This window comes from Oncorhynchus nerka, linkage group LG27 (genome assembly GCF_034236695.1).
Source record: "Oncorhynchus nerka isolate Pitt River linkage group LG27, Oner_Uvic_2.0, whole genome shotgun sequence".
Classification (NCBI taxonomy): domain Eukaryota; kingdom Metazoa; phylum Chordata; class Actinopteri; order Salmoniformes; family Salmonidae; genus Oncorhynchus; species Oncorhynchus nerka.
In genome coordinates this window covers 51,358,922-51,372,132 of record NC_088422.1, presented here as the reverse complement: position 1 = coordinate 51,372,132, position 13,211 = coordinate 51,358,922, and the positions used below count along the sequence as shown (strand labels likewise).

At 44.4% G+C, this 13,211-nt stretch overlaps 1 pseudogene; it reads left to right on the top strand.

Annotated features, from left to right (window-relative positions):
• Positions 1-2,657: 2,657 nt before the first annotated feature.
• Positions 2,658-13,211, top strand: part of LOC115112504 (phosphatidylinositol 4-kinase alpha-like) — a 47,249-nt pseudogene continuing 36,695 nt past the window's right edge.

The window sequence follows — 13,211 nt, the reverse complement described above, 5'->3', positions numbered from 1 at the left end:
TAAACGCCCAAAGTTTTCCCTCAATTAGGATTCTCATTAATCTCGCTCCCTTCGTATCTGACCCTTCTTTCTTAAATACGTGAATTTTGTTCTTTTCTGCCTCTTTCTCTCTTAACCCACATTCCATTGTTTTCAGCTGAACTGCGGATGGCGGTTCCCCTCCTAAATTACCTTCCTGTGTCCATTTTAGCTTTAATCCCTCCCAAACTTTCTTCATGTGCTTCCATTGTTTCTTTCCCCCTGATCTATATTCTATTTTTTGTTCTAGGAACTCATTAAACCTCAGCTTTGGAGTATTGAGGGTCGCCATTGTGAATTTTTAATCGTGATTTTATTTAATTCAATCGGAATTTAATCGTAGTTTTAATCGGAATTCTCTCCTTCTATCTGAATATAGTTAGCATATACTTCGCCCGACGTTGATTAATACCCACGATGTACTCGAAGAGACACTGCTGCACGTGCTCTGTCTTATCTCTGAGCTTCTCCTTTGTATGTTTTAGTTCGAGAAAAACGCATGGGTCGGTATGGGATTTGTGGAGCGCACAACCAAGGGATCTATTCGACTATTTAGTCTCAATATTTAAATATTATATTCAGATATTATTTCAATTATACATCAGTCATTTTGTTCCTGATTATACATTTAAATTTGAGCGATTCTATAGCAATCTATAGCAATCTCTTTAGGCAATATCAACAGAAATGAAAAAAGCGAAAATCAGTGTTTTAGCCCGGCGGCTGTCAATCAAGTTTGCACGGCCATTCGACTACTGAGGTGGCCTTGTCTATCAGCACGTGTGCATAATAGCCCAGTTACGTATCCCCACCTAGCGGTTTACTCCGCGACAAACGTTTCTCTCAATTTAATTTCCCCGGTCTCAAAATCATGGAACGCAAACTCTGGTTAATATGTTTTCTCAATACTACAGTCATTCATACGAAATTCACATAGAATTTCCAACATTCATAATCGTGTCCTTTACATGTTAAAACACAGCCTCTGCTTTCCCTCACCTCTATACACAACCCAATATATATATAATTAGGACAGTTTTCTATGCAGATTTCAGAACAAACAGGGTCCCGAAGGAATTTAACATATTGGTCAATCACAATTCACTCATTCCTATTAAAATAACTCAGTACAGGCCAATTAATAAAATTCTATAACAACTGTCAGAACACAGAAGTCATAGGTACATATTAACAGTTACAAATAGACAAAACATACAAATACTGGTTATATCTCTGACCTCTTATTAAATCGACCCCTATCAGACCGAGCTAAGCGGATTTACTGGATAGAATTCAACTTCTAGAATCCAATTCTATCCCCTACTGATCCCTATCGAAGTTAACCCCTATCAGAATTAATACACGTTCTCTCTGACCCCTGAAAGCCGATCCCTATCGGTGAATCTCTTATCAGTCTAGCCTCGACCGGTTCCCGGGACAAAATTGCAATTTCTCCCTCGGCGTTAGGTTTAATGAATAGTAGTTAACTATCCCCTGACTGATCTCTATTCCCGACTCTTATCAGTGAATTTCTCAGACTAGCCTCTACCGGTTCACGGGACAAAATTGCAATTTCTCCCCCTCGGCGTTAGGTTTCTGACTGATCTCTATTCCCGACCCCTATCGAAACTTACCCCTATCAGAATTGATACACATGTCCGATACACATGTCCGACCCCTATCGAAACTGAATTTATATATGTTCGACCCCTATCGGAACTATCTAGGCCTTTAAGTGATCTCTCATCAATTGAAAGCTATCAGACTGACTGATATCTCATCAGTGATTCATATCACACCGGCCGTCGCCGGGTCGTTACTAGATATGTTCACTACACTGTTCTTTCGACTCGTCAGCAAATTATAAATTTACACAAGAATTCATACTTACTCGGAAATACTGATCAAAATTTAGGCAGACTATACGACAATATGCAAAGTTTGATTTAACAGGTTTTGCTTACCTTATTTATGGTGCACCTTTAGATCAGTTTCCCGAGTTGAGCAGAATTGTTGTCCACCCCCCGAAAATCAAATCACCCGTCCTTCTCGAATCTTCCTCTCCACCCCCTCTCTCACACCCAATCTGCTCGCTTCGACTGGACCGTTAGTTAACCATCCTCTGCGTACCATTTCTGTTAGCAATTGGATATGTAGATGGGTGAGCCGGTCAAGGATCGATTCAGACTAAGTGGTAAATTTTATGACAAGTAAACAGTTTATTCAGAGTGAAAATATGTAGTACAGCGTAATTACGGCTCTTCCGTTAGTTCGTGTTGGAACCGCAGGCAGAGAGCGAGTAAACAGTCAGCACAGCCCTTATATACGTCACAGAAAGTAGGTTGACTCTAGGAAGATCGGATCTCCGGATTGGTTCAGCTGGTTGTAGTCTGTAGTCTTCCGCCATTGGCTCAGTTGTCTGTCCGTCATCGTAGAATCTTCTTCGGGCACACAGTGTTCGTTTAAAAGGGAGATTATGTGTGTAATGTGGGAGCTATCCTGTAGGGGACCCCACAGGCTTTACTGTGAAAATACGTTGCTATGTGTTCTCAGTTATAACAATGCAATAGCCATGTATTTAGCAATAGATTGGTCTCCTGCATAATAGCAATTCTTTACACTAGTTAGCTTTACCAGAGATGGAAAAGGACGTGAGAAATCCCACTCGCTAGTTTTTTCTGGTTCATATAGAGTCACTGAACTAAGCAGACCAGACCCAGTTGCTAGTGCATTGCTGCCTATGGGAGAGCCACCCCCTTAAGCAAACCGGAACTTACTTTTTTTTTTCAATGGTAAATGTGACTCACCACCTGGATTCGGTCTTATGTAGCAACAATTATTGAATTTCTGTTTTTTACATTGGATAAAGTTGAGACATAGCTACATCATACCATGCATTTGAGGAAACAATTGGAAAGTAATTCCGCTTTGAAAGTTGATCAACTTGTAAACTCACTTTTGAGAAAACCGTGTTTCAATGTTTTGGTACTACTATTGGAGAACCATTCTTTGTCTACACCCATTCAGCATTGTAAGGGTTGATCTGACCATTGTGTACTAATTTGCCAGCTACTTCAAGACACCTAAGAGAGAGAGAACAGCTCACTGAACATTATTAAGCAGAGCTGGTTAGGCTGTTATGTTATCCAGAGCATTGGTGACTGCAACTGTGCTGTCAGGTTGTCCATTCGTAATTCAGAGTGTTTCGCATTCAGAGAGCACACTGAACGCTCTGGCCAATACAGTGGGGCAAAAAAGTATTTAGTCAGCCACCAATTGTGCAAGTTCTCCCACTTAAAAAGATGAGAGGCCTGTAATTTTCATCATAGGTACACTTCAACTATGACAGACAAAATGAGAAAACAAATCCAGAAAATCACATTGTAGGATTTTTAATGAATTTATTTGCAAATTATGGTGGAAAATAAGTATTTGGTCAATAACAAAAGTTTATCTCAATACTTTGTTATTATATACCCTTTGCTAGCAATGACAGAGGTCAAAACGTTTTCTGTAAGTCTTCACAATGTTTTTACACACTATTGCTGGTATTTTGGTCCATTCCTCTATGCAGATCTCCTCTAGAGCAGTGATGTTTTGGGGCCGGACGCTGCGGGAGACTGCGGCAGCGGCGCCGGACAGGCGGGAGACTGCGGCAGCGGCGCCGGACAGGCGGGAGGCTCCGGCAGCGGCGCCGGACAGGCGGGAGGCTCCGGCAGCGGCGCCGGACAGGCGGGAGGAGCCCCAATACTACTCCGGCGCCGGAGCCCCTCAGCCCAGAGGCGCCAGAGCCCCTCAGCCCAGAGGCGCCAGAGCCCCTCAGCCCAGAGGCGCCAGAGCCCCTGTCCCTCTGTCCCGAGCCCCTGTCCCTCTGTCCCGAGCCCCTGTCCCTCTGTCCCGAGCTCCTGCCCCTCTGTCCCGAGCTCCTGCCCCTCTGTCCAGAGCTTCTGCCCCTCTGTCCCGAGCTGCCCCTCTGTCCAGTGGGGTCATTGAGAGGGGTGGCCATGGTGAGAAAGCCACGGAGGCGGACAATAAGGCGGACTAAGACAATGTTGAAGTGGGGTCCGCGTCCCGCGCCAGAACCGCCACCGCGGACAGACGCCCACCCAGACCCTCCCCTATAGGTCAAGGTTTTGCGGCCGGAGTCCGCACCTTTGGGGGGGGTACTGTCATTCATTGAGTGTTCAGTTCATGTTTTTAAATAAACAACCATGGACACTTACCACGCCGCATATTGGTCCTCTGATCCGTTTCGCCTCTCCTCTTTGGAAGAAGAGGAGGAAAACCATTACAGGCTGACTAAATACTTTTTTGCCCCACTGTAAGTAGGGTTGTTCTGAAAGCTCTGACCTCACAACCACTGTCAAGTTCCCACTCTGACCTTTTTACTCTCCCTAGCAGAGCTGGTTAGGCAGTTTTCATGTTATCCAGAGCGTTGGTGACTGTAGTTGTGCTGCTGCAACATTTTAATTACACTTTGTTGCCGATGTTTACTGACACCGGACATATTCAATGGGTGCTGAGCGTTCAAAAACAAATCAGTTATTCTGCGCTCTGGCACACTAAGATGAGAGAGACTTTTGTATGGGTCTCTTTTCCAAGCTTAAAAGGATAATCATTCAATATTGGCCATGCTGTCAATCCACGTTCAAAACAACTGGAAACTCGGAACTGTGAAATCAAAGACTGAGTTCAAGACAACTTGAAAATCTGATAAAAATGAGCTCTGACAGGGAAAATACGTTTTGAACGGTCATTCAACCCGGAATTCCAAGTTGGGAACTCTGGCCTCTTTCGAGAGCTTCGACCTGAAGATCACTGATGTCATGATTCAACCTAGTTTCTTTTCCAGAGTTCACAGTTGTTTTGAAAGTACCATAAATCCAGAGAATGCCAGACTTTGATGACAAAGTTTGATGACAAAGTTTGCCAGTGAAGGACCGCCGTGCCACCTTCCAGTTCAAGTGAGCACAGTAAAACAAGACAATTCCAAAAATGTCTTGTATACTGCTACATAAATTATATAATATGCCAGTTAGATAGGTATACTGTAGCTAAGAATAAATACTAAGTGTATGCAATGTGGTAAACTGTTCGTAGCCCATGTGCCCCCCCCTAATAATTTGGTCCCTTTCCTCATCATAATTTAGCCTACTGTTCTGACTTGGTGGTGCACATTTAGCCTATAGCCTGTTTTAGAGAAATGTCATCATCAAATGTTGTAAGAGCTTTCATTGTCTGCTTATATGCCCCCTTTATTTATCCTATGGTTCTGACTTGGTGTACAGGGAGAATACTGTAAGAACGGCCCATGTTCTGTATTCTGTCGCTGTACATTTCAAAAGTGCTGAACAAATAGTTATATTTAAAACGCCTGTCCTAGCTCGCTCATTAATATCGGAATCTAAATTACGGATTGCCTCTTGGCCCCTCATCGTCCCCTTATGCCATAGTTTGTACATCTCAATTGTCAGTAGAAACCACATTTGTTTAAGCAAGTCAGCCATATCAGCTATGCTTTTTTAAAAGGCAGAAAATGAGTCTGAATTAACTGTTTCGCTGCCAGACAAGGCTCCGCTGATAGCCGGGTGTAGCAGTGGTAAGGTGTTGGGACTGCTGTTGGGACTCTGCTGTTTGTGATAGCTTTATGTAGGTCCTAACAGTTTGTGGGCACAGTTTGTCACCTTTATGGTGCAATCAATGTATTGTTTAATGTTGTGTAGTGGCTTTGCTGGAATGCATACATTTTTGGGGGGAAGGTTCTGGAGAAAAAGGTGTTTAAAATTGTCACAATCATTACAAATGGTCCAAAATACATCAAAGGCATATTGAATGCAATGTTTGATGTTGAGTTCTGATATTTGGCAAGCATCGCAAGGAATACAGAAGTAGTTCATCCTAGGGTGGTGTGTCCAATTTGTTCTAATGGTGGCACATTGCTTCAACCCCTGCATTGCTGCTTGCAGCTTTAATGACTGTTATAACTATACCTATTCTGCCATTATTGTGAGAAAAAAAAAAATTCTCGTGAGATAATAAGACCTAGGGGGATGCACATTTATGATGGTAAAGGGCCATGAGCAACACCCTCTCATGCAATGCCATGCCAACTGGCCACATGGCGGCGCTATAGCAAACGATTGAAAATGATAACTTTGAAAGCTCACACCCCACACTCCCTGTGATCTAGAGTCATGCAATTCGGTACTCTACTGACAAGGAACAAATTTGCTGAAGGACCCCTAAGGTCCGCCATTATGGATTTTTTGCAATCTTTTATTTGATGAAAAATGCTTAAAAGCTACTCCTCTGGCACCTAATGACCGATCTACACAACAGTTCATAGGTGGCATCTATGGACCAAGGTCTCACAACGCAATATTTTCCAGACTTCTACCAAAAACAACATGTCCTCTATTGACCAATAATGGGCATGACCTGGCACATAAATGCCAATAAATCAGTCACGGATATTCGTATCGTAACAAAGCTTGGTACAGATGTTTCAAACACTGTCAAGACACAACATATAAAAACACCTCCGTATCGAACACATGAAGGCACTATAATGGAACATTTTTATATATCTTGAGCTGTTTGACTCACAGGGAGGAAATTTGGAACACATGCTCAAGGATCTGAATCGAGCTAACCTATAAAGTATAGTGTTGGACAGCAAAAACCATTGATGCAAGTTCATTGGCTCATATTGTTTAGCTACAATCCCTAAAATATTTATTTCACAGATGTGCATCCATAGATTCTATACCAAATTTGGTGCCGATCGGTCCAGCAGTTCTGGAGAAGAAGACGTTTAAAGTATTCAACATCATAAATAATTGTCCAAAATACACCAGAAGCATATTGCATGTTCAGTTTGATTTTGAGTTCTGACATTTGGTAAGCGTGGTAAACAGTGCAGAAGTAGCTCATTTTTAGGGTGATGTGTCCAATTTGTCCTGAAGTTGGCAGAGTGGTCCCACAGCTGGACCCCGGTATTGCTGCTTGCAGCTATATTTTATATATATATATATATATTTATTTATTTATTTATTTATTTATTTTACTCCATATACAAACTTAAACACACAAACAACTTACAAAAGCCCACAAACAATGACTACATCTCATCTGTCCAGGCTCGCATTGCTCACACCCCCATCCCTAGTGCCTACATTATTGTTTGTGTTTTCATGAACAAGTACTTGATGAATAGTTCTCTTGTAAACCCATATGGGCTGGGCACCAAATGGTGTATGACACTGAAATAAATCAATATAAAAAAATCTAAATTACATGAAACACATATGGCCATAGGTCAGTTATTACATGCCCTGCATTCTAAAAGGATGTGTGCAGGTGAAGAGCTTTGTGTCTGATTACTTCCTGAAAACACAGGATGCCACAGAGGTGGGGATTTGTTTGAATCTCTTTAAAACTATATACAGCAGGTTGTGAGGAAAAATGTTTAGCACTTAATTATGCTAATGCTAAGCTGTAGCGAATCCCTGGATCCATACTGTAGGTAGACCTCTATGTAGGTATCAATAAGATGAAATGGATTTGGGTAAAGCAATCCTTTAAAGTGCATTAATAACTGTGTTCTCAGCCCTGCAGCAAGGGTTTGTAAGGCAGGTAAATTACGATTTATTATATGTGCTTTTTTTTCATGTGCAATAGCAGTGCAATAACTGTGTTCTGGGATTCCTCAGGGAGGTGTATAACTTTGTGTTGGAGTTCAGCAGCAGCCAATCTGAGCTGCAGATGGTGCTCCATGATGCAGGGGGGCTGCCGGGGGAGCCCAACGCCCTCAAGCTCCTTGGCCAGGCCATCGTGGCCTGCGTGGACCTCGTGGTGTGGGCTGTCAAAGACGAGCAAGGTAATTCATTAGCTATAACAATGTTGATAACTTCATTCTTGCCTTATGTGTTATTACATCATTGACATCGCATAACGTTGTCAACAGGTCAGAGCCATACAGACAGAGTTTGATAATCATCCATCATTTTGACAACAGCATTCATGCTTGAACGTTAAAAAGGGACATGTCCTGGTGGGCCTTCCATGGTCATGGGCCACTATTTCAGTGCCCCTAGAGATCCGGGGCTTTAACAACTGCTGCCTACCTCCTCTTTCCTCCCTTTACACTCGTAGGAGCTGAGAACCTGTGCACCAAACTATCCAAGAAGCTGCAGTACAAGACCTCCAGTAAAGTCATCATTGCGCACATCTGCTGTCATCATCTGCTGTCTACAGGTAATGTACTCCACCTCCTCCTTTCCCCACTCCCTGTCCCTCCTCCTTTCCCCACTCCCTGTCCCTCCTCCTTTCTCCACTCCCTGTCCCTCCTCCTTTTCCCACTCCCTGTCCCTCCTCCTTTCCCCACTCCCTGTCCCTCCTCCTTTCCCCACTCCCTGTCCTTCCTCCTTTTCCCACTCCCTGTCCCTCCTCCTTTCCCCACTCCCTGTCCCTCCTCCTTTCTCCACTCCCTGTCCCTCCTCCTTTTCCCACTCCCTGTCCCTCCTCCTTTCCCCACTCCGTCCCTCCTCCTTTCCCCACTCCCTGTCCCTCCTCCTGTCATGGCTCTGCTCGCTCTGCTCTGTGTATGTCTGTAGGTTCTGAGACATCTTTTTGAGAGGTTTCCGGTAGTCGGCCCCTCTGCTTTGTGTCAGTCTGTATGGTTAGGGCAGGCCTAATTTCTTCATCCCGCTTCCGCAGCTTTTCATCCCGCACCACCTGCTCTCCCTGACTTCTTGTCCGACTCCCACCCGCTCCAGCAAGAACTGGTCCTGAACCCGACCTCAGTCCTGCAAATGTTATTTTAGGCATATATGTAAGAAAGCTTGCTTGGCAGCCCAGGCCAAGCAATTTTGTGCCATATAGGCAAGATCAAAATACGCAAAAATAGCCCCAAAAAATACCTGAGATTCTCACATGGCCCATTTATCTTAGGCTATCTGTATTGTTGGGCTATGTCAGCCAATAGGCTAGATAGAAAATAGAATACTTGTACTTGACTTGAGTGAGCTACGTTTTGAGCTACATTTTTTAGGAGCGGGACGATTGGCAGACAGAGTAAAAATACATGTGTTATTCATAATTATTTCCAGTCAACTTAAATACTACATAGATATATCAAATCAAATATCAATTCAAATCAAATCAAATTTTATTTGTCACATACACATGGTTAGCAGATGTTAATGCGAGTGTAGCGAAATGCTTGTGCTTCTAGTTCCGACAATGCAGTAATAACCAACAAGTAATACATGTATTACATAAGGATGCAGTCGATGATATAGAGTACAGTATATACATATGCATATGAGATGAATAATGTAGGGTAAGTAACATTATATAAGGTAGCATTGTTTAAAGTGGCTAGTGATATATTTACATAATTTCCCATCAATTCCCATTATTAAAGTGGCTGGAGTTGAGTCAGTGTCAGTGTGTTGGCAGCAGCCACTCAATGTTAGTGGTGGCTGTTTAACAGTCTGATGGCCTTGAGATAGAAGCTGTTTTTCAGTCTCTCGGTCCCAGCTTTGATGCACCTGTACTGACCTCGCCTTCTGGATGATAGCGGGGTGAACAGGCAGTGGCTCGGGTGGTTGATGTCCTTGATGATCTTTATGGCCTTCCTGTAACATCGGGTGGTGTAGGTGTCCTGGAGGGCAGATAGTTTGCCCCCGGTGATGCATTCTGCAGACCTCACTACCCTCTGGAGAGCCTTACGGTTGAGGGCGGAGCAGTTGCTGTACCAGGCGGTGATACAGCCCGCCAGGATGCTCTCGATTGTGCATCTGTAGAAGTTTGTGAGTGCTTTTGGTGACAAGCCAAATTTCTTCAGCCTCCTGAGGTTGAAGAGGCACTGCTGCGCCTTCTTCACGATGCTGTCTTTGTGAGTGGACCAATTCAGTTTGTCTGTGATGTGTATGCCGAGGAACTTAAAACTTGCTACCCTCTCCACTACTGTTCCATCGATGTGGATAGGGGGGTGTTCCCTCTGCTGTTTCCTGAAGTCCACAATCATCTCCTTAGTATGTTGACGTTGAGTGTGAGGTTATTTTCCTGACACCACACTCCGAGGGCCCTCACCTCCTCCCTGTAGACCGTCTTGTCGTTGTTGGTAATCAAGCCTACCACTGTTGTGTCGTCCGCAAACTTGATGATTGAGTTGGAGGCGTGCGTGGCCACGCAGTCGTGGATGAACAGGGAGTACAGGAGAGGGCTCAGAACGCACGCTTGTGGGGCCCCAGTGTTGAGGATCAGCGGGGAGGAGATGTTGTTGCCTACCCTCACCACCTGGGGGCGGCCCGTCAGGAAGTCCAGTACCCAGTTGCACAGGGCGGGGTCGAGACCCAGGGTCTCGAGCTTGATGACGAGCTTGGAGGGTACTATGGTGTTGAATGCCGAGCTGTAGTCGATGAACAGCAATCTCACATAGGTATTCCTCTTGTCCAGATGGGTTAGGGCAGTGTGCAGTATGGTTGAGATTGCATCGTCTGTGGACCTATTTGGGCGGTAAGCAAATTGGAGTGGGTCTAGGGTGTCAGGTAGGGTGGAGGTGATATGGTCCTTGACTAGTCTCTCAAAGCACTTCATGATGACGGAAGTGAGTGCTACGGGGCGGTAGTCGTTTAGCTCAGTTACCTTAGCTTTCTTGGGAACAGGAACAATGGTGGCCCTCTTGAAGCATGTGGGAACAGCAGACTGGTATAGGGATTGATTGAATATGTCCGTAAACACACCGGCCACCTGGTCTGCGCATGCTCTGAGGGCACGGCTGGGGATGCCGTCTGGGCCTGCAGCCTTGCGAGGGTTAACACGTTTAAATGTCTTACTCACTTCGGCTGCAGTGAAGGAGAGTCCGCATGTTTTCGTTGCAGGCCGTGCCAGTGGCACTGTATTGTCCTCAAAGCGGGCAAAAAAGTTAATTAGTCTGCCTGGGAGCAAGACATCCTGGTCCGTGACTGGGCTGGATTTCTTCTTGTAGTCCGTGATTGACTGTAGACCCTGCCACATGCCTCTTGTGTCTGAGCCGTTGAATTGAGATTCTACTTTGTCTCTGTACTGACGCTTAGCTTGTTTGATAGCCTTGCGGAGGGAATAGCTGCACTGTTTGTATTCGGTCATGTTGCCAGTCACCTTGCCCTGATTAAAAGCAGTGGTTCGCGCTTTCAGTTTCACGCGAATGCTGCCATCAATCCACGGTTTCTGGTTAGGGAATGTTTTAATCGTTGCTATGGGAACGACATCTTCAACGCACGTTCTAATGAACTCGCACACCGAATCAGCGTATTCGTCAATATTGTTATCTGACGCAATACGAAACATATCCCAGTCCACGTGATGGAAGCAGTCTTGGAGTGTGGAGTCAGCTTGGTCGGACCAGCGTTGGACAGACCTCAGCGTGGGAGCCTCTTGTTTTAGTTTCTGTCTGTAGGCAGGGATCAACAAAATGGAGTCGTGGTCAGCTTTTCCGAAAGGGGGGCGGGGCAGTGCCTTATATGCGTCGCGGAAGTTAGAGTAACAATGATCCAAGGTTTTTCCACCCCTGGTTGCGCAATCGATATGCTGATAAAATTTAGGGAGTCTTGTTTTCAGATTAGCCTTGTTAAAATCCCCAGCTACAATGAATGCAGCCTCCGGATAAATGGATTCCAGTTTGCAAAGAGTCAAATAAAGTTCGTTCAGAGCCATCGATGTGTCTGCTTGGGGGGATATATACGGCTGTGATTATAATCGAAGAGAATTCTCTTGGTAGATAATGCGGTCTACATTTGATTGTGAGGAATTCTAAATCAGGTGAACAGAAGGATTTGAGTTCCTGTATGTTTCTTTCATCACACCATGTCTCGTTAGCCATAAGGCATACGCCCCCGCCCCTTTTCTTACCAGAAAGATGTTTGTTTCTGTCGGCGCGATGCGTGGAGAAACCCGCTGGCTGCACCGCCTCGGATAGCGTCTCTCCAGTGAGCCATGTTTCCGTGAAGCAAAGAACGTTACAGTCTCTGATGTCCCTCTGGAATGCTACCCTTGCTCGGATTTCATCAACCTTGTTGTCAAGAGACTGGACATTGGCGAGAAGAATGCTAGGGAGTGGTGCACGATGTGCCCGTCTCCGGAGTCTGACCAGAAGACCGCCTCGTTTCCCTCTTTTTCAGAGTCGTTTTTTTGGGTCGCTGCATGGGATCCATTCCGTTGTCCTGGCTGAAAGGCAGAACACAGGATCCGCGTCGCGAAAAACATATTCTTGGTCGTACTGATGGTGAGTTGACGCTGATCTTATATTCAGTAGTTCTTCTCGACTGTATGTAATGAAACCTAAGATGACCTGGGGTACTAATGTAAGAAATAACACGTAAAAAAACAAAAAACTGCATAGTTTCCTAGGAACGCGAAGCGAGGCGGCCATCTCTGTCGGCGCCGGAAGTAATAATATATAATAATAATAATATATAGTAATAATATATATATATACTACATAGATTTCTTCGAAAGACAACTGTGCCATGCTTCTCCGTCCGTGCAGCCTACAAGGCTATTTAACTGAGAACACATAATAGGATAGGTGCACCTGTTCTCACATGCCTGGCAAAAGACAGGAGGTGGGCTCCTGAACTTGAAGCAGCAAGAATTCGTCAATTCGTTTTGTGAATATTGCGATAAAGAGGTGATTTTAATACAATAGAAAAGGTATGCAAAACAGAAAGACAACCCTTTAGAAAACAATCTTGCATAGCTTTTAGGAGCAGGACGATTTGCAGGCGTAGACAAATGCATTATTGATATTCAGTCAATGTTGGAGCCTCAACTATAGCTTATCATAGGAAGCTACTTCCCTTGACAAGACAACTTCGTCATGCTATTGCGCCCATAAAGCCTAGAGGCTATTTAATTGAGACCATACAGAGGCACATTTTATCTCACATGCCCAACAAAAGAGAGAAGAGTATAGGCTAGAACTTGAAGCAGCAAAAATTAGCATATGACAGTTTGTGAATAGTGAGGTATGTAAGAGGTGCTTGTAATACAATAGAAAACTCATTCAAACAGAAAGACAGCCATTTCAAAAATCCGCAGGACAAAAAAAATGATTTATGTTCCAAAGCTTCCTGACCGCAGCATGAAAAAATGCTGATAGCGCCACAATGATCTCTGTTGGGGTCCACGCCCAGTAGTAGCTCACT